Raw genomic sequence first — 21,882 nt, forward strand, 5'->3', positions numbered from 1 at the left:
AGAGGTATTCTTAATGGCAGATTTTCCAGTTACAATTGCATTGTCAGTTATGCCTATAAAAAAATTCATGGGACAAAGTACAGGTTGAGTATCCCTTATATATGGGATGTGGTGGCTTAATGGTTAAGATGCAAATGCTGATGATCGGAAGATCAGAAGGTTGGCGGTTTGAGGCCCAGGTGCTGTTAGGGCAATCTGAAACTTGAAACAAGCACCCTCAGTGGGTTTAAGCAAATATTGTTCTTTGATGGAGTGGGTGGATTTGAAATCCACTGAAACAAAATGGGTTAGTGACTAGTGGGCTTGACAGACAGCAAGATCACTTTCTCAGTCGAATCACATTTTAACCATATGGCATGTAATGTAGGAGACAGTACCACACAATTATAAAATTACAAGGAGTGGCATGACAACCTGAAGCATGAGAACAAGCTTCTGGGACAAGCCAATGAAGCTTCCCTTCATCACCTGGAAAGATGTGCCCAACAACCTTTTGCTTTGCTCTTCTCAGTCCTCCCAGAATTCATTTAAGGACTATAGCAGAACCCCAAGGCATACAGAGAGCAGACTTGGCTGACAGGATAATTGTGTTGCTGTGTGAACCCTTTTTATGCCGCATTGTTTAAGATGGGCAGTGTCTCTTTCCTTTAGACCCAGTCACTTTGCTGTGAATGAAAGCTTTATTTACTTCACTTCTTCCCCTCTTAATGTGGGAAGTGAAAATGACAAAACTGTTTCACAGTATTAAATGAAAGCTGCAAATAACATGGCGGTGGGGTGGTGGTGGTTGTTCATTTTATGAGCTCCTGACATCAAGATGTAACTGGTGTGAATAAACTTAAAGTGTACATTTTTTTTTTGACATGGATATTGCAGCTGCAGAAAGGAAAAAAGCATGGAACAATGGGATGGGCGGGGAAGAAACATGTAACACCCCCCCCCTTATTGCTGTGTTCACAAAATTGCTTCTGCAGGTTTAACGCTGGTTCAATTTTTGTTGGGACTCAGGGTAAGAGTAGAAAGTAAACCTTCCCTATTCATTTCATGTGATCCTAATGCTGTTCGGGTGTTCTTCCAGTGGCTTTTATTTAATTTTCTTTTTATGTAAATGTTTGTTGTTGTTGTTAACTGCCTTTAAGTCAACCCCAACTCATGGCAACCCTGTGGATGAGATATTTCCCAAGACTCCCTGTCCTCCACTGCTCTGCTTAGGTCCTGCAAATTCATAGAGTCTATCCATTTAATAGAGTCTATCCATCTAGCATGCAGTCTTCCTCTCTTTCTGCTTCATCTTTGCTAGCATTATTGTCTTTTCCAATGATTCATGCCTTCTCATGATACCTCCAAAATACAACAGTCTCATTTTGATCATCATGGCTTCCAGGGATAGTTCAGACTTGATCTGTTCAAGGACTCATTTGTTTATCTTTTTGGTTTTCCACAGTATTCTCAGCACCCTTCTCCAGCACCACATCTCAAATAAACTGATTTTCTTCTTTTCTGCTTTTTATCCATTTTTTATGTAAATGCAAGGTATACATTGCATTCAAGAAATTGACACCACATCAGATTGGTCTGTTAATTCACTAAGGCAAATGGAACTTAAAGGGAAGAACATAGGTTACTGCACATCAATGGTACCATTGAGGAGTGCCTCAAGTAATCTTACTCCTTGTTGATATCAATTTATTTATTAAAATGTGTATATTTTGCTCCCTATCCAGAGATCTCAGAGTGGTGTACAATAAAAACAATGTAGTTCAAAATAGTATGAATAATAAAAGGATAATTAAAGGCTAAAAACATATGAAACAATTTTGAAAAATGTAAAAGATGAAAAGAATTAAAATAGTTTAAAATGAATGAAAACCATGCATGGGTTTTTACAAGGCCAGTTAGACCCCCCAAAAGATAAAGAAATAACCATGTTTTCATTTGACACCTGAACAACAGTAATCCTGGTGCCAGTCAGGACTCCAAGACGAAGGTGTTCCACAACTGAGGTGCCAAAGCAGAGAAGGCCACTTTCAGCATCTTCCCACGGCCTATTGCTCTGACTGATGGGACACCGAGGAGGCCTCAGCAGTCAGCATTAAACCTTGAACAGGCACCTATGTGAAGAAGTGCTTCCTCATTAAGGTCCTGTTTAAGCCTTTAAATGCTATTAGCAACACCTTGAATTCAGACCTGAAGCACATTGACAGACAGTGTTATATTAAAACTTGTGTTATGGTGTTTTGGTCAGCAGTGCTGATTTTGTACTGAATTCAGTTCCCATGTCATCTTCAAGGGTAGGCCATGTAGAGTGCACTGCAGCAGCCTAACCAGGAAGGTGGCAGTGCATGGACTGCTGCAGCTAAGCCATCCCTATCCAGGAATGGTCATAGCTAGCGGAATAATTGAAGCTAATCTGATGCGTTATGAGTCACAGAGACCTCCAGTGACAAAGATAGATCAAAGAGTACACTTGTCCCTCCACACTGAAGGACCTAGGGATTTCTAGAGAAAATACCCCAGTAGGCATTTGTAGCTCCTCCAATGCAATTCTGTGGTCAATGTCTGGCAGATGTTGACCACGGAATTGCACTGGAGGACCTAGAGATTCTGGTAAAAAACATAGTGTTTTTGTTATTTGCATGTTTTCCACATTCACAGGGGTCCTGTGCCCCTAACCTCAGTGAATGTGGAGGGATGAGTGTACTCCCAAGCTACTCACCTGCTCTTTCAGGGGGGGTGGAACCCATCCAGGGCTATTAGCTTACTCAATTCCTGGACCTGAGAGCCATCAATCCACAGAGCTTCCATTTGGTCACAGACTACCATCGAAGCTCACTTCTCTTATTCAGTCCAGCTGTCACTGTCAACTCTCTTTCTTACACACACACACACACACACACACACCCCTTTATCATTAAAAGGGTATAGTTGTAGCATCTCATAAGTAACAGAAACATGTAGTAACTATAGTTAAAACAAACAATATCACTGAATCAGGGTTATTCAGTTGCAGGTGGACCATAAAGCCTAATAGGACCTTAAGATACTAAAGTTACGGTTGCTTTTTTATAATGGCTTGCTTATATACGACAATGTTTGTTCAAAACCAAAAGCTGGTGATGTGGTAGTTTTCTTTTAATTCTACCCAGATTGTGATCAATTTTCATATCAAGCAGCACACCATGATAGCGTTGAGGGTGTAACGTGCTGTCTTCTTCTTGGAGGAGTTTGCTGAAATCATAGACTTTCAAGGTTTTTCCAAACTTCATTTCCAGTTTTCATTTTTGTCCAGCAACTGCAGTTACCTCAGTAAAATTACCCTCTTCCTCCCAGGGGAGGACAAGACACTGTAAAATGTAGGACATTCCAGAAAAAAATGTAGGACATTACAAATCAAAAGCTAAAAAAATAATATAAAGTTGTGCTACTTAGAAATGCTCAAAATGGGACAGAAGGTTGAAATGGAGGACATATTCTGGAAAAGGATGTCTTGAAAACGGCGGACGCTCTGTGATAATACATCGTGGCTATATCGGCACTGTAGAAATAATCCAGATTAACTTCACTTTAATTGCCATAGCTCAGTACTATGGAATTCTCGGAATTGTAGTTTGTTGTGGCACCAGAGCTCTTTGACAGAGAAGGCTAAATATCTCACAAAACTACAATTCCCAGAATTCGATAGCACTGACCCATGGCAGTTAAAGTACTGTCAAACTGGATTATTTCTGCAGTGCAGATGCATCCCACTGGATTTAAACCTATTATTCAGATTGTATCTATTTCTAAATGACAGCACTTTGATTGCATCACACCAATATAAAATGACAGAAACCAGAAAGCCTACTATTTTTTTAAAATCTCTTTCTCTAGACAAGAGTAAGAAACAGTTTTTTTCTAATTCACAGTTAACCCTTTACACATCAGCCACCACCTGCAAACTACAAGAGCATCTTTAATTTTTACTTCACATATATGTATATGATCACCCTTTCAATGAAGAAGACATCTAGATTCTTTGCAATAAATATTGAATACAGCTTCTCATATATCTTCAGGAAAAGCCTGGAAAGTACTTATCTAAGGTGGGGTACAGACCGCCAGAAAGAGGCACCAGGGAGGCACCTCTCTTTGCTGTGCAGGAGCGCCGCAGCATACAAATTGTGCGGCACTGCTGTGCAGCAGAAAAGGAGCTCCAAAAAGCGGCTCCTTTTTGTGGCGCTGCAAAGTGCCAGAGATGGCGTGGTTACATCACAGCTGCGTGCTAGGGTTGCGGGGCGTGTGCACGCGCCATCCGGAGGCAACCCTAGCACGTCATGGACACGCCACAAAGGGCCCATCTGTACAGAGCCTAAGGATCCTTTTAAAGGAGCAACATGTTTTTTTCCTTCCAACTGTAAAATTAAGCACACACACATAAGCAAGAGACAAGCTTTTTTGACCATGAGATCTAATTGTCAAAGAAATAATTGATGTGAAAACATGGTTAGAATTTCCCGCTCCCTAGCTAAAAGAGGAAGTGGTAGATTTGACTAGGCCACAGGCAGTTCCTGTGTCTCATAAAAACATGCAAATGGAGAGTCAGACAGTGATAGGTGGGGTACAAAATGTAATATTTGCTTCCTTTGAAATGCCTGTTTCATTTTTCATTATGAAGATTGATTGCAACTTATTTGTTACACTCCCCAACACCTGCTGCTTCAGGCAAGGTGTAGCCAAACTGAAGCTCAACCAGTTTATTTTTGAATAAAGAGGCATAGTGAAAATTAATTTATTCTTTCTATTTATACTAATCGAATGTAGTCCTTCTCTTCTGTTCACTGACAGCAGCTATCCCGCCCTTGCCTCTGGCAACTGGGTCTAGACTTGTGTCATTTAAAAAAAAAATAAAACAAAAGTTTGTTCTGAGACCAGCTAGCAAACCTTAAGACCACACCAAAAGTAGGTGCAACTTACTTATGTCATAGGAGAGAGTCATACCTTACACCAAACAAATTTCATAGGTTTACTGATGACAAGAGGTTAAGCGGAGCCTACTGTGTGCAAGTAACTGGAATAATCACCTGCACACAGCATAATTGATATGGCAAATGAAAGAGAAAATAAGTCTTTATTATGAATATCTTGGTATTTTTAGTCCTGCCCCTGGCATTAAATTCTTGCTCAGCAACTTCAGCTTTTGACCTGAAATCAATATATACCAAGCCTTGTCTTAAGTGGGACAAAGACTGATTCAAAAGGGAAAATCAGAACTTGGAAAAATTATTTGCGGGATGACCATGTGCCTATGTTGGCTGAAGGTTCAGAGGTTTGTAGTCTAAATGTTTTATCACTCAAGCCCTGTTGTTACCACAATTAGGCTAGTAAGGGGAACTTATTATATACTGGTTTTGAAGCATTTTCTCTTGTACATCTTCACAATAGTGCAAATGGGGCCTCGTTCTGCACTGCTCCCTAACCATGCCTCCCTGTCTTTTGCCCTATCCAGCAAGCCTTTTTAATTTTTGGTTTTTAAAAATTATTTTTAATGCAGTTCCAGAGATATGCTAATACTATTTTAAAAGGAAAAAATAAATAAAAGAAAATGAAAAAGGAGAAGACCCTGCCTAGGAACAGTGAGGGAGAGGAAGTGATAGGGGAGAGACATTGACACCAAATGTATGCCTAATCCCAGAACTGCCACATGAATAATTTATCATATCTAGCGATTTATGAGACAGTAGTGTCCTTGGGGTTTATTAATGGATTTTCCCATCAATGACAAGATGCACTGTAATCACAATTGGATAGCAAGGTCGTGACAAGATGGAGACGCCATTGTGCGATATGTATCGCCAAACGCACTATTTTCAGACTTTAAAACTGGTTTAAGAGCTGTTTTTTATAAAGTCCTAAAACTCATGCACTCATGCACACATACACCCTTTCCTCATAAAAACCTTCAAGAAACACTCCTAGCATGAAGGAGAGCAATGCAAGACACACAATAGACATTTTGGCATTATGTCCCTTCGGATCAGGAAAGAAAGCTTCCTGTTGGATTCTGGTCTCCTCTTTCTGGAGAAAAAGAAAAGAACCCGTTTTTAAAGGGAAACTTCCCCGGTCAAGAAGGCAAATAATCCACAGCTATAATTTTAGAACAAGTTATTTCTCTAATTATTCTGATATTTTAAAACATGTCTGACCTGATCTCATGAGCTCTTGTAGGTATAGGACTTGTCATGCAAATAGGCTGAATGGAGTTGCAAGGTTTAGCCCCACCCTTCCACCTAAACATTTTTCCAGCCTACAGTTTCCAGAATTCTCAGCTGTAGCATTCGGGGAGTTGTAGTTAAAGAAAAAATTTCCTGAGCTCTGTCTTTTGTGCTCCCATGCAGCATGTATATGCAATGAAACACTATACACCAGAGGTGGGCTTGTTATTGGACTGCAGCTATCAGCTTTCATCATCATTTTCTGAGCTGGTTAGACCTGCTGGACATTGTAATCCAACAACATGTGTAGGGCCAGGCCACACAATTCCCCTCTCATTTGGCCCCCAAGATGTGTTGGACTTCAACTCCCATCAACTTCCCCTCCCAATTATTTAATGTAACTTTGTGAGAAGATTGACCTGAATCTCCTAAAGTCTTCTATGTTCACTTTACAGGAGGAAGCACTGTCAAACCATTGACATGGATGGGGCAGGTGACATTCGGTAGAAATATTCACAGCACAGCTGCAAATAATTATAATTTAATCTCAGGGCTCTCGGGCAGAGATCCTCTTTTGACACTGGCAGAATGTGAAGCTCTGCCAGCATACTTACAGGATGGCAACATGCACAGAGGGGGTTTCCCTGGTATCCCACAAGGCCAATTGTTGTTATTTTGAGCTGGGAGGTGGAGCTATCCCCAACAGCCTTCTTGTTGCCACTGCACAGCTAGAAAGAAATCATTGTGCAAAGGGGTACGCACTACCTCCTTCACATTGGCATAAAAGTTCATACACTTGTATATGCCTATTTGCAGGAGGAAAATTCCGGACATGATTTTTAATGCAAGTTTATATTCAATTGGCCCTACACATTTGCGGCTTTGACATTTGCAGCTTCATTTGCAGGTTTGATTAATATGTGCTCTCTAGGAATCTCTATGTCTTCCAGTGCAATTCTACTGGAAGTTGAACATAGAATTGTGTTGGAGAACCTAGAAGTTTCTAGAGAAAACACTTCTCTAGGCATTTGTAGGTCCTCCAGCATGATTCTGGCGTGGTACATACCACCTGCAAAAGGTAGGCTGGGGCTGCCTCTCTTTGCTGCACAGCATTACCACAGCAACCAAATGGTGCGGTACCACTATGCAGCAAAAAAGAAGCACTTCATCCCTAACCCCAGCAAATGTGGAAGGATGACTGTACTAGAAATCTGTTGTACTTAATTACAACAATGTAATTAATTTGCAACATGTACTTATTCTACTTAATTACAACAATGGCTATAACTGAATTTTTATCAAAAGGATACAGTATTTACAAAGGCATGTATGAGTATATGTGCGTTTAATTTAACCAAGTTCACAGCCATGTGTTCAGATATCTGACCTCCTGGCAACTGGTTTAAAGTTCTGCTTATTCAAGGTCATGGAATCTCCTTCAAATTCCACATGGACTTCCCATTTATCATAATTGAGCATTGGTTATTATTCCAGCCTCATGTGCATCAGTAAGGAAGCATGAAGATGTGTGTGTCCAGGAAAAAGCATGCTTTCTCAGATGCCATTCAGGATTCCATGACAGAAATTAGTGACCACAATATCATCAATGTGGGAGGATATAAAAGTATTATTTTCCTTTTTTAAAAAAGATCAACCAGTTTATAGTAGAACTAGCTTTTTAAACAGTATGCAAATATTTTAAAGTTTCATAACAATCCAATTAATGACAAAAAATACAGGTTACTGCAAGCAAATAACATATGTAGCACTTTCCAAGTCACAGTGTTAATGGACTTTTTATCTTTGTGCTAGTGTTTTGGGAATGAAGTGAATCACCATTCACATGAGAAATAAAAGGATTAACAGTTTAATATGTTAATATCTATTAACATATTTAAATTACATTTTTAAAATTAGTACTTATATCAAGCATCCCCCACCCTGCTCAGAATAAGTGTGCTTTTAAAATGGCATCTGGATTTTATTCAGCCAAACATTCATGTTTGTTGTTTCTTGCAAATCTTCAAGTCATTTCTGACGTGACTTATGGCAACCTTAAGTCAACCTATCATGTATTTTTCTTGGTAAGGTTTGTTCCGAGGGCGTTTGCCATTGCCTTCATGTGAGGCTGAGAGAGTGTGGTTTGCCCAGTGCATTTCCCTGGATGAGCAGAAATTCAAACTCTGGTTTCCCAGAGTCCAGCACCCAAAACAATCACACCAACCTGACTCCCAATCATATTACATGTTACATTTATTATTATATAGGAAGATAAGAAACTACAATAGAGTGTTTCCCAAACTGGTCTTCCAGTTGTTTTGGCCCTCAACTCCCTGAAGCCCTAGCCAGTTTGGCCAACAAACGGAATTCTGGAAGCTGAATCCAAAACATCTGGAGGGCCCTAGTTTGGGAAACACTGCTGTAATATATCAAATCAGTCCATTGGTCCATGTACTTCAGTGTTGTCTACTTTAGAAGCCATTTGCACCCTCCTAGACAATACAACTAGCAGGGTGTGGAGAGTCTTCTGAGGTCCTGAGGAGGTGGGCAGATGCAGCCCCGGGAACTCTGAAAGTTGCCCACTTGGACTACATTCTTTGAAACAGAGATCATTCAGAGCTCTACCTTAAGTTACCCTGGAATGAACCAGGGATCATCTGTAGACAAACCATGTACTTAGCCACTCAGTTATCATGTTCTTCTCTAAAGCAGATCAAAAGTCCATCAGTTCTAGAGACTGGCAGCTGCTGTCTTTCCAACCGAGTCTTTCCCAGTCTTACCTGCTTTTGTCATAGAATGAACCTGGGATCTTCTGCATTCACAGCTTAGGCTTCACCGCTGAGTTGTAACCCTTCCCCAAACCCAAGATATATATCAAGCCACTTTTCTGAAGCAAGTCCCTTCTAGATGTGTTGGGCCCTTATCACACATGAGACTGGGACTCAAAACCAGAGCCAATTCGAAGTGAAGGAGAAGCAAAGTCAATTCCAAGGCTATTCATGTGATGAATTATCACACGTGAAGAACGAAATTGTGGTGATTCCTGAGTCAAAGCACATTGAAATTCCACACTGGTACATACCATGCAGATTCAACGATTCGAATCAGCATCCTTGCACATGCTCAGTGGAGATCTGAATGCATCGAGAATCTTTCCACTTCCGGGGTGAAGAAGGGGGCCACTTCCTGGTTCCAGTTTCACGTGAATGCTAGCCTCACGTGAATGACAGCTTCACGTTTCCTCTTCCCTTCTATTTAATTCCCCCCAAAACATCCAGCACACTTTCTATGGGTTTTGGAGTCAGTTTTTTTCATCCTAACCAGCAGCTGTTTCTATGGGTTTTGGAGTCTGTTTTTTCATCCTAACCGGCAGCTGTTTCTATTGGCTTTGGAGTCAGTTTGTTCATCCTAACTAGCAGCCGTTTCTATGGGCTTTGGATTCAGTTTTCTCTCCATGCTCCTGGGTCCTCTCGATCAGATTTCCCTCCATGCCCCCTTGTTTCTTAAGAATGTGTCCTGGGTCCTCTGTGTCAGCTTTCCCTCCATTCTTGTTACCAAATTCACAAAAATGAGGAGTCACTTTGGATTCACTGTGGATGTGCCTCGGAACGACCCCCCCATAAAAAGCAATCACGTGTGATAATACATCACGTTATCACGTTAATTCACATTGTTGGATGCGCAGTGGCTTTGGTTCAGAGCTGCAAAAACCATTGTGTGATAAACACCTTGGATTCCAACTTCAGTCTCTTTCACCAACATGACCATGTGTTTGGGAAAGCTGATTTCAAGCATACTGTCTATGAATAAGCAGAAAGCATGACAGAAAACACTGGTGTTTCTTGTTTAAAATATAAGCACACATAAATAACATACAGTACAAACGGAATAATATAGTGGACCATTTACTTAAGCCAATGTTACCAACACGTCAATACTTCATTTAACACATAAAATGCAACTGTATTGTTGGGCCTAGATGTTGTGAGAAACCTCTGTGCATAGTTGAACCGTGGAAACCTTTCTGCTAAGAGTGTTTCCCATTTTTGGCAGCCAGACAACTTTCTGATCTGCTGAGTGAATTTTTCCATAAGGGCAGTATCCCAAACCTTGTTAATCCTCTGTACAATTGTTAGAGGTTCCTTTAGCTTCCAGCAACCAGCAATTATGACTTTAGAGGTCAAGCATTTTAACAATAACATAGTAGGTCATGTATTGTGTCTATTATTGTGCCAGATTATCAATATTTACGACTCTGGGTGCTTCCAGACAGAGGGCTCCAGGAACTACCAGTGAAAAGGCATTCTATCTCACTCTCTTGAATGGCCTTTCTGTGGTAAGAAAAGGAAGTGGTGGGAAAAATCAAGAGTTACAAGTGGAAGACAACATTATCTAAACTCTCCTTCAAATTCTGTTCATGAGCTAATGCCTGCCTCAGTTTACAAGGTACAATAAAAACCTTGTCTGGAAATAACCTCTCTCAAAGAGGAGGGGAACCTGTGCCACCTCTGGCATTAATCCAGCCCAAGAAAGTTTGGAATCCAGCCTACTAAAGCTCCCTGCCAATCTCTCCTGTAGCAATCTTTGCTGTCTTTGAACAAGATAAAGGATAGTAGCAGGGATTCCCATGATGCACAAGAGAATCCCCATTCCTAGCCCCAGTCTCTGATTGGTAAGAATTTCAGATGGTTCCCCAATCCAAGGGTCAGCCATTTCCTAAGAGTGTCAGCTGAGAGAGAGGGAAACACTCTCTCTTTCCATTTTATCTACTTAACCCTGTGGTCAAGCTGAATCCAGCACAATGTGCTGCTATTAAGGCCATAGAATTTCAGGCGAATGTTCTATATTTTTACTAAAATTGATTTAACTGTTTCATTCTGTATTTCATTTGTGTGTGTAGCTTTTTTTTTCATTGTTGTTTACTACTGTATTTTACTACTGCATTTTTAGTATTGTATTTTAATATTTTATATTGAAGTAGTTATAAATGTTTTATTCTGTTGTAAAGTAGCATATACATAATTGGCACTGTATAAATAAACAAGTACAACAACAATGATAACCACATTACACAACATCACCTGGGTTTGGAGTTTGGAGTGAGAGATTCTGGGTGTTCATTTCACTTCCCCACTCTGCTCTCTCAACTAAATCAACTGGACTATTGGCACAACAGGGAATGGTTCTATCTGCTGTTAAGAAAAAGATTTTGCCCTTGAATCATAATAATCCAGGACATCTAACACCAATCTTTCCTAAGTTGGAACCATCTGGATGTTTTGAATGTAAATCCCCAAACAAAATGACCAGCCTCCATAGGTGATGGGAGTTTCCGTCCCAAAATATGTGGAAGGACCCAGATGGTTGAAGGTTGTCTAATACTGTCCTCAGATAGAGCCTTTGTTCTTAAGCAAAGGATCTTGCCTAATAGTTTTCTATGCTAAGGAAGAGCCAAAGAGCCATTAACTTACACCCTCCTTTCTTCTAAAGCAGATATAATTTTGTAGTGTGGGCAGCATAAGAAGATTTTTCGGATTAGGCATTTAGAAACTGTAAACAGTAGGACTTATTAGCAATGTCTTACAAGGAAAGATGTTGCACTTTACTTTTGGGGATGGGCAGTGAGGGGGTTCTTTTTTTTTTACTTAAAATAATTACTGTTAACATTACTAAGGGGCAATCCAGACCAGCCCAAAGAAACCAGCTGGAGGCACCCAGTTTCCCTCCAGAGGGACGCTGCAGCAGCCAAACTGCATGGCATCCCACCAGACCAAAAAGAACCTGGAAAAAACGGGTTCTTTTTGGCACACTGGAACAACATCACCAGTGCACCATTGGCACACTGTGACGTGTTCAAGACACAAGCACAGTGCCCGGCGGTGTGGATTCAGTGTCATGTTTGCATCACACATGTGCGCCACGTATGTACAGCACCACGTAAAGATGGTGCCATCCATATGTATTTGGGTTCCATAGTGTGTGGTTGCTGCGTGCTCTGAAACCCTAATTTCAGCACCGACACTGTGCTTTTGGCCTATCTTTTTCAGGCCTATGTTTTAATGTGATAAAGCAGCATTTACTTGTCACTCCTAAAGTGTTCCTTTTTATGGTTCATTTTGTTGGAGTGTTGGTCATTTCTGTATTTTAAGAGTATTTATATAAATGTAAATAGCAGCTAAAAAGTAATGTTATTAGTAATGCAACAATAACATTACATTTAAAAAATATTCAGTAATCTCAGCAAATTACTATTTTTAAAATAAGGACTAATTAGTAACAAATTGCCATTTAAAGCAGCACTCCAAGCTGTGATATACAATTGTAAACCAGGATGTGTTTTGTTTCAGTAACAAATTAGTATGCACTCTTTCATAAGAAGCACACGAATTAAAAAAAAGGAGACTTGATTTAGACTAGTGATTTAATCCAATCCACCCTGCCATTAAATGACAGTGGAAAAGCAGGTCTCTGGCAGGAAATTAACAATCAAAGCAAGTTGAAGATGGCAGAGCCAGCTCCACCATTATGCAGACGGAGACAGGCACACCTGGTAATGGTGAAGAATGATGGGAATATGCTGGAGAATAGAAATGTGTGTGTTTATGCCCTTCCAAAATAGCTTACTACATCTTCAAATGAAGTTGATGATGCTCTTCTGATTGCCATAGCAAAGTAGGAGTCAACTGCCAGCACAGTCAGCTTCAGTCTGTGCAGTTCTGAGTATGATACTGTCTTGTCCTTTACCTCAGACAGCAAAATGGCTGGGACCATCTCTGAAGATGTGTTTGCCTTGAACTGATTTCTTTTCCCCCCAGGCATACACTAAGGATGAAATAAAATTTGAATAACTGTCAGACAGCAGTCGGCCCTTCTTATACACTGATTTTTTGTACACGGATTCAAGCATACAGTTTGAAAATGTAAAAACGGATGTACATGGATTCAAGCATACAGTTTGAAAATGTAAAAAAAAAGTATAAATTTCAAATATCAAACCTTGATTTTCCATTTTTTATAAGGGACACCATTTTGCTATGTCATTATATTTAATGGGACTTGAGCATACATGGATTTTGTTATACATGGGGGATCTTGGAACCAAACCCTAGTACCCTAGTAACAAGGGTCCACTGTACTGGGGTGAGCAACTGTGGCTGTTTCAGCATCCTGTTCTCTGCCTTGAAACTGTCAAGAGGCAACACACAGTGGAGATTATTGCATTCAAATATCCCTGATGGGATAGACGTGTGTTTAACTATCAATGATGGATCTTACTGCACTGTCCTGTGGTCAGGCCATAGGCAGCCTGTATGCAACCCAGGCTTATCCAGTGGCTTTTCAAGAACAGGAAAATCCCATTCTTGAAAAGCTGCAGGGCAAGCCCAGGTTGCATCCAGACTGCCTACAGTATGACCTCGGGGCAGTGTGATAAGGTTTCTCACTGATGGTAAAACGTGCATCTATCCATCCCCATGTGATAATCTCCAGTGTCAATACTACAGTGTCAATACAGTTGTCCCCTCATATTTTCTGGGGTTAGGGGTGAAGGACCCCCATGAGTGTGGAAAAACCACAAATAAAAAACTACTATTCTTTTTACCTAAGAGGATGCCTCTCTAGGCATCTCCAGGTGCTCTAGTGCAACTCTGCCAGAAGTTGATCATAGAAGCATGCTAGAGGACCTACAAATACCTAGAGAATTTTTTTATCTAGGAACTTCTAGGTTCTCCAGCAAAACTCTATGGCCAACTTCTGGCAGAGTTGCACTGGTGGAAATATTCCCAGAAAGAACATATTAATCAGAACCACAAATAATCAAAGCTGCAAAAGTCAAAGCTGCAAATGTGGAGGGCCAACTGTAGTTTTGGGGGTTGCATATAATCATAGGGCTGCAATTTGCCCATATGCTGAGAGCCATTTCATAAATACCATTGAAACAGTAGTTATCTGCCATTTATTCCCACTGAATGGGCTGTAATAGACATTCAATGAAACAATGCTACTTAAAAATTGCTTGGACTTATTCAAATACATAGGAAATGGAGGAGACAGAGAGAAATGGTTGAAGCTTAGAATAATACAGGAAGAGAAAGGGTAAAAGCCAGCATTGTAAAACAAACAAACAAACCAAAACAAACAAACAGGAAGTCACCATAAACACATGCTGTACCTAAACTTGTAGAGATTAACCCCCTGTACAGACCAGCCTTAAAGGCTGCCTTGAGGGTGGACTCGGGGCATAGTGTCCACATGACGCATGCCCCAACTCTGCCAGGGTGACAAGATGCCACATGCTGCTCCACATGGCATGCAACGCTACAGTACTCCTCTGGCACTGCATCTCCATGACGCAGCACCAAAGGAGCTCCATAAAGCCATGGTGCCACGGCTATCATGCCCTTTGCAGGGCACAGAAAGGAACTGCTTTTTGCAAAGGCAAGATGGGGGCCGCAGCATGTGGTTGCCGTGGCCCCAATCTGGCAAAAATGGAGGTGGCAGCAGGCCGCCCCACCTCAATCATGCAAATAGGAAGATATTCAAAGTTAGCTAACCTTAACAAATGGAGGGGGGGGGGGGTTGAGAGACTGAAAACAAAAATACCAAAATTTCAGCTAATTCTTACCAGTACATCACAACTAACTGGCTGCTTGCTCAGAAGATTACCACACAAACTTCAATAGGGTTTTTAGAGTCATAGTACATTTCACAGCAGCAATTGTTAAATAACCTAACAGCTTCTTTGTTGCAAAATGTTCTCTCTGGTGCTTCAGATTCAGTCAGTATTTGGAGACTATATTTTACTTGGCAGATAGAAAACCAGCATTAGTCAGGAGTAAGCCAAGGGAAAGGTTTACGGAAAAAATGGCTGTTGAAGGAAGATTTAAGTTTCCTCTTCCTCTCTCTCCTTCTTGCAAAAAAGGCTTCCAAGTGAATATGGGTTTAGAGTCCCAAAGGCCTGGAGGGTGATTTAGAGAAGGAAAATTTGGAGCAGGGTGGAGGAATAGGTACCTTCCCTATACTGACTGGGAGATGCTAGAAATTGTAGTCAAAAGTAACATTTTCAAGCTCTGCACTTTATGCTGCCCTCACTTTCTGCAGCCCAGGAGGAACAAAGTGCTTTACGTAGCTTCCCCAGAGCTGTTTCTTGTGGCCCATGATGCCTCCAGATCCCCTGATTCTCCTAAAAGCCTCCATGAGTTGTGATTCATCTTCAAAACAGGTTGCAGTCCCCTTCCTCACACAACACACTTAAACACACTCATGCACAGGCCATTTTGCAAAATTAAAAGTTGAGTTCTGGCCACTTCACTTTTTTGTTGTTTTCTTGGCTTTTTGGTAGCCCATAGTGTTGTGTGTGGAGGCCTGAGTTCTCAAAAGTGAGACTATGGGTGCCTCCAGAAAGTTGAAAGAAGCAGGTCTCACTCACTCTTCTACACTCTTCTGTCATTCCCTGTACAAGCCCCAGGACAACTGTTCTAGCCTCCCCAGGCACACAATAGTAAACTTGGGATGGACCATCTACATCTCTACAGGTCATCAATATGTTGCCTATGGACACCATGCAACCGCAAATCTATTTTGTAGCCCCCGGGAGGGTCTCTCTCATATATATATATATATATATATATATATATATATATATATATCACACACACACACACACACACACACACACACACACACACACACTTTTTGGCCCAACATGCTCTTATGGGACATTTTTGCCAAGGTTTTGGTTTTTTTTCTAAATTTGCTAAAACAAGATTTGCTAAGAAAGGCCGCTTCTGAGCTTTAAATGACTGGGGATGTCCCTGAAACTTGGCAAAAATGCTCCCCATGCTCCCTTACACACTTAGATAAGCCACTTAGAGTATTTGGGGGGGGGGGAGCATTTGGAAGCAAATAATATTACTGATTTCTGTTTGCTGTGGGTGAAGAAAGGAGTTTAGGTCTCCAAATTTTCCTGTGGGACTAATGCATTCATTTAGCCTCCCCAGGTTGTCCATCCCTGATTTATCCGCACTCCAGGTTATTCCAACAAACCTGACCCACATAAAAAATGGATCTGCTGCAAACATTACAGTATGTATGGGGCTGCTGGAGGATTCCTGGAGCAGAAGATTACTCCCTGGATTCACTGCAGTGACCAATCTCTAATTTTTCCATGTTCTGCACTTTACGGTGTCCATTTTTTTTCTGTGGAAAATGAAAAGGCAAATTTTCCAGTTACTGCACATTGCAATGCTCCCTCTTTCTCTGAGTAATTTCACATGTAATGTCTAATTCAGACCTTAGGTTACCTCTCCCCTAACTCCAAGGCACTTTTTCTCACCCACACTAAAGGGCAAATCAACTGCCATGACTTTTCAGGTTTTACACCATTTTAAAGATAAGCTAACTCCTGCCACAAATACATCACTCAATGGAATATTTAGGAGCTGGGAGGAATACAACCTGGACACGTGGACTGGCTGTGTGTGCTGATTCCTCAGCCAAGTGCAGAGTAGCTATCGTTAATCTGAAACCTTGACAAGAAGCCAAAGAGAACAGTTATATAACTACCTCAGAAAGTTAAAACTAAGTAAGACAAAAACAAACAAGTAAGAGCCACTTTTGCTTGAAACAACACTTACCCTGACTTACTTACCATTCTACACGTTTTATTATTACACCGTTGGGCAATCAGGGACTTCATATAACTGACTTTTAAAAACATCCACAAATGAAAGAGGGATAGCAACCCTAATTAAAAAGAACAAGCAAGATGTTGAAAGGCAATAAATTGTTTAAGCAGCCACTGCAACTTAAACGCTTGCAAAGATGTTGTTTATTTGCTACACCTGGGTTTTCAAAATCCACAGATCATAATCAAAGCAGATCTTGGGTTTTTCTGCCAAAAGAGCAGGATGGAGTTGTCTCTGCCAGTCAGAAGTACAACCAAGGTGGCTAAGACCGAACCCACTCCCTGTTCTTTCTCTGACCTGAGAGCCATCTTGCATCTGTCCAGAAACCTTCATGCTCCATTGGATTTGTGTCACCTACCAAATTATTTATCAGATTCTTGTTTGTCTCCTTCAGTGCTCTGGTGACGTTTTGGGGAGGATGTTTTAAGGGTTTCTTCACAATGAGCTAGGAGGTTTTGCCTATTATTATTTCACAGTATGAGCTAATGCACATAAATACTCTAAAGGTATAAGATCCTGTCTAGTCTTAGAAGCTAAGCAAGGTCAGCCCTGGTTGGTACTTAGCTGAGAGACCACCAACAAATACCAGATGCTGTTGCCTATATTTCAGAGGAAGGATTTGGCAAAACCACCTCTGAGTCTCCTTTGTCTAAGAAAATGCTATGAAATTCATGGGGTAAATCGATAAGTGACTTGAAGGCACATACACACACATGAAGTACAAAATTTCATAGCTTGGTAAAATATTATGATATGGTTTTGTGAGGCTCATCAATATGGACCTGTTTATGTAACACTTTTATAACATTATGATTCCACTTTAATTGCCATGGTTCCATTCTATGGAAAACTAGGATTTGCAGTTTAGAAAGGGGTATTTAAAATTCTTAACCAGAGACCATTCTAGTGCCACAGCAAACTACAAACTAAAAATCATACTACTATACAGGCTTCCCACACCTTTTGAAGCCTTGCTTTCTAACTGCTTGCTCTTTCAGTGCTTGGAAGTTAAAGACAAGTTCCGTTAATTCAAAATTGGTTCTGCTGTTTCATCAGTTCTTCTTCCCTACAAGGCTTGCTTGGGACTGTGTGCATGTACTTCTCTGTGTGCACAATGTTCATTTATCTTTTGCATGAATTCAGAAGTGATATATAGTGTGTTATTTACATTTTCAGTAGCCAAAATGCATTTGGAAGTTAAAAGGTTCCATTTTTTTTAACCAATTTCGCTTTCTTTTCTTTAAAAAATACTGTTTAATTAAACTTTATTAGTAAAACCAAAAATAAATACACACCAACACAAAGAGAAAAAGTCCATTCAATTACTATTTATGCCTACAGACATTAATAAGCAAATACTAGCATACACACAATAAATATACTAAAAATAAACACAATAAAAAACTTCCAACTTGCTTCTGCTGCAATCATAAACTTGACCTTCCACATTTCTTCTTATTATAAGGCTAAGCAATAGATAAAGCCTACCTTAATTTCTAATCCATAAACTGTGATTTTAGCATAGAAGCATAGAAGCATAGAGTTGGAAGAGACCACAAGGGCCATCCAGTCCAACCCCCTGCCATACAGGAACTCACAATCAAAGCACTGCTGACAGGTGCCTGTCCAGCCTCTATTTAAGGATTAAATAGGTTCTTCCCTTTATTTTAATATCAACAACTAAAACCTATTACCATTATATCCTCTTCCCTCTATTGTACATATTCTATAAGTAGTTTCCATTCTTTAATGAAATTGTTTATAAATTTTTCCCTAATCAGATGGATCAGTTTTTCCATTTCTACAATTTCCACCATTTCTCCCCTGCAACATTAATCCATATTCAGAAATTACATTTCCCACTTTGGTAGAAAGGCAGGATCCTGTAGATACATTAAATAAAAATATAAATAAAATACATACTCAGTAGCCTCTAGGACACACAGTTCATCTTTCAAACAAGAGTGGCTGGAGTTTATCAGACAAAGGAAATTGGAAGTATAAATCAATGGCAATCCGAACGCAATCATGGGGTTTAACGTTATTGCATGATAGACTACCACACACAATTTCAGGCAATGAGAAGTCAGCCCAAACGCAATCATGGGGTTTCACGTTATTGCGTGATAGACTACCACATGCAATTTTGGGCAATGGCAAGCTATTTTCAGGCAATGGGAAATCAGTTCAAATGCAATTCGAATTCATGTAAATTCACTGAACTAGCAAATTCATGTGAATGGGTTCTGGCCCCACTTTCTTTTCATTTGAAATTAAGAGAAATTCTTCCCATGTGATAAACTCCGCTGTTCCCACCCTGATTGGAAGGTTGAATTCTACTTATTTCTAGTTTCAGAGGGAGGACAGCTTTCAGCAGATCCTTGGGGACCAACTGGAAACTGATCCAGGGACTCACCTTGTTCTAGACATTCTGGTATATGTTTAAAGTTACAGAGATTAGAAAAGTTACTTTTTTAAAACACACACACACATCCCTGAGTCTCCCAACCACAATGGTCACTGGTCATTCTGGGTGGGAGATTGTGGAAATCCTCATACAAATCAAACTCTCCAAGCTCTTGTTCAAAGGCATTGTTACCAGGGGCTAAAATGTGTGAGACGGGCATTTCAGTTTTCTTTTCCATTGCAGTACAGCCAGCGTAGGCAATGGCAGCCCTGCACCTGTTTTTGGACTGCAACTGTCATCAGACCTCACCAATGGTTGTGCTGGCTAGAGCTGGGCTGCCTTCTGTATTAAAAGACATAATTATCTGATCTTACATATTGATAGCCACTCCCCCCATGCTTGTTTATTAAAAATTATTAAATACATCAAATCTCATTGCCAATCACTGAGTTACATCATCATTAATGGTAGTTTCTGTAAAGCTACTGCTTTGTTTTCACATGGTTCCCATTATTCAGTATTCTAAGCAACAAGTGCATAGAAACCAGGGATAACCAACATGCACTCCTTTTTATATTTAATAACACTATTCTTTATTAAATTAGGAGACATTTCCATGAAAATGTGTACAAATTTCATGCAGACTTCATTTATGATGCAAAAACTTAGCCAACGCCAGGCTGGAAACTGATTGATTCAACCACCCAAAATATGGCAGATGGCAGCCATTTCCTTGATGTTTGCAAATGCAAATATGTAAAATTGTTCCTTACTGTTCCTATGATCATCAGGCATGCCCATTGTCCATGGACTATATTAGGTCTCCACAAGTGTGATTCTTCAACAGCAGCATCCACATTGCTTTTAAAATTGGCATGAATTTCAAAATAAGTTTTTTCAGAATCATCTGAAAGAAGACAGATGTTCCAAGGCAAAAAGAGAACTCCACATGGCACATGGCATCTTTGGGCATACCGAGAGGAGTGAACTGGATCCTAGCCATTAAACTGATCCTTCTGAATGTGAATCTGGGAATAATTGGGATTGTTCACATGGACTAAAAATGTACAACGTGAAGTGTCTGCCAGTAGTATTGGCAAATACTTCTGTATTATTATTATTATTATTATTATTATCCTTTATTTATGAAGCGCTGTAAATTTACACAGCGCTGTACATGATGGGGCAAACCTTTGTAGCAATTACTATTACAGCATAGCATAATTCAGCCATATGGCCACAAGAAATGTCAAAATATTGGGAGAATCATACTCCTAGATAAGTAGATGTTCATCACATGAAATGAGATGAGACTCAACCATGGACTTTGCTACTCATTAGAGTTAGGATATAAGATTCCTTATGTTATAGGCCTTTCTGGTCCTGCGGTTTATTTGTTCTGTTATTTGCTTTAATGGATTGGGTGTTGGCTTGTAATATAAAGTAGACAGATTGTTACATTTATAATGAAGAGAAAAGGAAGGCTGGAGCTCTCTGCCACCTCAGGTGAGATGGGAGCACTACTGCTACCTCCCTATTGCATTGATGATACCCCAATACAATGCTGCCCCCCCACTCCCCCATTGTTGCCATCTCTGCTGCCACCACCTACTCTCTTGCCTCACTTGTATGAAAAAGGACAGGGTGACAGTGTGGCAAGCTATATTGGTGGCACAAGTCAGGCACCACCCCTCCCCACAGAGTCTGCAAAGGTCCAGATGTCTACCTCTGAGTGGTCCTTCCTCAGAGCCAGGCACTGTTGTTGGGAGCTCCCTGTGTTTCCAAAGACACCTTGAAGCTTGTGGAAATAGGATGTGGAAATAGCTTCCAGCATCTCTTAGATAAAAACCAGGACACATGTGGCCAAGCAACAGAAGAGTGTGTTCAAGATGGCATGAAGAAAGAGATACAAGCTAGAAGACAAAACAGGCATTTTTCTTTTGCCTGAGCCTACTGGGAATGGCAAGATTCTGCTCCTTTTCTCCTCTCCTCCCTGCTCAGTTAACTGAGTGCAAACTACTTTTGCACTTTGAATTCAGTCTGCAGCAATTGAAAACAGCTAAGGACAAAGGAGGAAAGTGGGAGAAAGAGACAGAAACTGGGATGTTTTTAAAAGCAGCTGATAAAGTAGTTAGACAGAGGATTAATTGGGATAGTTGGAGGGCATGAAATAGTCATTTCTGGGCAGTCACACATTCTTAGGAGATTTCCCCAAAGGCCTGAAGCTGATTACATCCTCTCATATATAATCTAAAACAAGGGTGGGCAAAGTGAGGGTCACAGAACCCCTGAAGCCCCTAAAAGTGTTGTTGTTGCTAACTGCCTTCATGTCAGTCTCAACTCATGGTGAACCTGCTAATGAGACATCTCCAAGACCTCCTGTCCTCCACTACTCTGCCCAACTCCTGCAAACACATACTTGTGATCTCTTTAATAGAGTCCATCCATCTAGCATGCGGTCTTCCTCTCTTTCTACTTCACCTTTCCTAGCATTATTGTTTTTTTCCAGTGATTTATGTCTTCTCATGATGTATCCAAAGTACACCAGCCTACGTTTTGTCATCTTGGCTTCCAGGGGGATTTCTGGCTTGATCTGCTC

The sequence above is a fragment of the Sceloporus undulatus genome, chromosome 5 (genome assembly GCF_019175285.1).
Source record: "Sceloporus undulatus isolate JIND9_A2432 ecotype Alabama chromosome 5, SceUnd_v1.1, whole genome shotgun sequence".
NCBI classification, from domain to species: Eukaryota; Metazoa; Chordata; class Lepidosauria; order Squamata; family Phrynosomatidae; genus Sceloporus; species Sceloporus undulatus.